The 3,195-nt window shown below is 35.2% G+C and overlaps 1 non-coding gene across 1 annotated transcript; it reads right to left on the bottom strand.

Annotated features, from left to right (window-relative positions):
* Window positions 1–769: 769 nt before the first annotated feature.
* Window positions 770–874, bottom strand: LOC126084911 (U6 spliceosomal RNA). Its single transcript, XR_007519139.1, has one exon. It is a non-coding gene; the product is annotated as a U6 spliceosomal RNA (small nuclear RNA).
* Window positions 875–3,195: the final 2,321 nt, after the last annotated feature.

Here is a 3,195-nt window from a genome sequence, read left to right as displayed (position 1 = left end):
GCCAGTTCGCACACAAAAGTTTTTGGCAAGTTCTACTGAATACCACTTTCACCCCCAGGCAGATTCCTTAATTAGTATACAAAATCAGGTCGCTTTTGGTTGGTTTCACCATTTCTTCACCTCTTTCAAAAAACAGACAAAATTAATGCATCACACGTGTGTTTCTTCTGACACAAGCTCTGATAATTTATAGAGCTGAGAAACATTAATTCATTTGGAATTGCTCATTAATTATATTTAAACACTCGAGAGTATTTCACACAAATTAATATAATTTTAAGGTTGGCTTCCACTAGAAAATAACCTATTAAAAGGTCAGTTTGTTTTTTAACCCCTTAACATTTCAATGAAGTTGTACAGAAGCCTCTAATAGTCATAGGCAATATACTCATATAATATACTCCTGTGAATATGTAAAATTTCCAGTTAGTCACTTACATCACAATAAAGTTACTTCAACAGTCATAGTCCAAAAGCAATAGTTTTAAAGGCTTTCAATGAAAGAAAGAACAAAAAGGGTAGAGGTATTTTATATAGCTCAAGCCTGTGCTTTTCAATACTGTAGCCACCAGCCACATGTGCCTATTTGAATCAAAACTAAATTAAAATTAAAACTGAAGTTCTTTGGTTGCACTAGACACATTTCAAGTGCTTAATAGCCCCATGCGGCTGCTGCATACCATTTTAGACAGTGCAGATATTTAAATCATCATAGAAATTTCTACAGGACAGCACGGTCTTAAGCAATATACAAGCTCAAAAAAAAAAAAAAAATACTGCTGGCTTCACAAATTTGCACATCATTTTTGCACAGGGGCCATGCTAAACTTCTCTGTGTTGTTCCAATGTTAGCTTATGTGCTGCCAAAGAGGGTCCCAAAGATTTGGTTTAATTATTGTTAATTGCAAAGAATTAGTTTTATAAATGGCTAATTATAACAAAATCAGGAAGTTAGAGTCAACAGGTTAGGTATTATTAGGTTGATAAGAAAATTCAACCACTCAGCGGAAAATGATTGCAATTTTAAGTGAAAATTGCCATTCTCAGCAGCACATTCTATCAGATAAAATTTTTAATAATAAACATACAAAGTTGTAAGGCTATACAACACGGTCCTTGTGAGACAGGCTATTAAAACAACCAATAATCAAGTCAGAAACTCAATTTTAGGATGACAAACTTTGGAATAAATATAGATTTAACCTAAATTTTGTGGTAACTGGTACGAAAATATTTCCTAACATTCCTCACTTACTTAAAAAGAATAAAGAACCAAACCGGTGCCTTGCATTGAAGGTTTTGTCCACAGTATCCTGGAAGTTTCTTCTTTTACGTCATTATGACTTGTATCTCGTGGTTCAAAGTATAATTTAGACAGCTACTAAATCAGAGTATCATGGTTTTATCTATAGTGGAATCATGGCATCACTCTGAGGAAGTGGTGTAATTAACTGAAGGTGAGAGAACATTTAAAGCGGACAAATACATGTGGGCAATATAAAAATAGAAACATTTCTGTATTTCACTCTTATTTAAAGCGGTGGTTTACAGCAAACATAAGTGCCTTCCCCAAACCATTTCTTGCTTGAAATGCCAATAAGCTAGCCTAGCTGGTGAGTGGGGGATTAGCTCTGAAATATTTGTGGGTATAATCAATGGGAAGGAGGGGTTTATACCTAGATCTAAGGTACCGCTTGTCATTAGTTTCATTCATTTATACCTAGATCTAAGGTACCACTTGTCATTAGTTTCATTCATTTATACCTAGATCTAAGGTACCACTGGTCATTAGTTTCATTCATTTATACCTAGATCTAAGGTACCACTTGTCATTAGTTTCATTCATTTATAACTGGTGAACAGCTTATTCCAAACCCTAATCTTTCTCACAGATTCGAATCTGCCTATTTTCTATTCCAAGAAAATTTTTCTTGATGTTAAAATAGCTCAGAGGGTTCACATTAGTTTTGCATGAAAACAAAACTGTGCAGTTTCTGACAGCATGTGAATCATTTCTTCAACTTACTAAAACAATTATAAGAGCCACCCTGGTCTCAAATTAGGTATTTACTTATTTTTATACAATGGGTACCTACTTGCACAAATTACAGATTCCCATTATGAAAGAATTAAACTTTATGAAATTGTAAGAAAAAATATCCAGTTTCCATTTTCACAACCTTACCTCCTCTTTCACCTTCTTAGAAGTAGCTGTTGTCAACTATTTGATGTTTATCTTTCCAGCCTCTTTTCTAGTTGCATATTTTCATATTAATGTACATATGTGGTTATGTATTTTACAACTGAGATAGAAATTGCAGCATTCTTTTTGATTTGAATTTTCATTTAAAGTTTTGCCAATAAAACATACAAAATTTTGTCTTAATTTGCAATGTGGTAACAGCTTGTCTTAGTTATCTAATGCTGCTGTAACAGAGATACCATGAGTGGGTGGATTTAACAAACAGAAATTTATTCTCTCACATTCTAGGAGATTAGCAGTACGAATTCAGGGCACCAGCTCTAGGGGAAGGCTTTCTCTGTCGTTCCTGGGAGAAGGTCCTTGTTATCAATCTCTCCCTGGTCTAGGAGTTTCTCAGCACAGGGACTCCAGGTCCAAAGGACATGCTCTGCTCCCAGAGCTTCTTTCTTGGTGGTATAATGTTGCCCTCTCTCTGCTTGCTTCGCTCTACTTTTATCTCTTGTAACATAAAAGGTGATGCAGGCCACACCCCAGGGAAACTCCTCTTACATAGGGAGAGAGCTGTGACCTGAGTAAGGGTGTCACATTCCACCCTAATCCTCTTTGACATAACCTAATCTTGCCTCATTAACCACAAGCGGAGAATAGAATTTACAACACATAGGAAAATTTTATCAGTTCACAAAATAGAGGACAACCATACAGTACTGGAAATCATGGCCTAGCCAAGTTGACACTTATTTTTGGGTGACACAATTCAATCCATGACACTGGTGTTCACTGCATTTTTTAAATTTCTTCTTCTATGTTGCCTATATAGTCTTCATCCACTTTGCTGTTAGATTGTCTTTTCCTTCTTAGTTTGCAGGAGGACTATTCTGAATAATAATTCTTTGTCAGTTGTATACATTGCAAAGATCTTCTCCCAGTCAGTGGCTTATCTCTTCCACTTGGCTTATGGTTTTTGTTTGTTTGTTTAACTAAAAAATATT

The sequence above is a fragment of the Elephas maximus genome, chromosome 10 (genome assembly GCF_024166365.1).
Source record: "Elephas maximus indicus isolate mEleMax1 chromosome 10, mEleMax1 primary haplotype, whole genome shotgun sequence".
Taxonomy (NCBI): domain Eukaryota; kingdom Metazoa; phylum Chordata; class Mammalia; order Proboscidea; family Elephantidae; genus Elephas; species Elephas maximus.
This window is presented reverse-complemented; position numbering and strand designations above follow the sequence as displayed.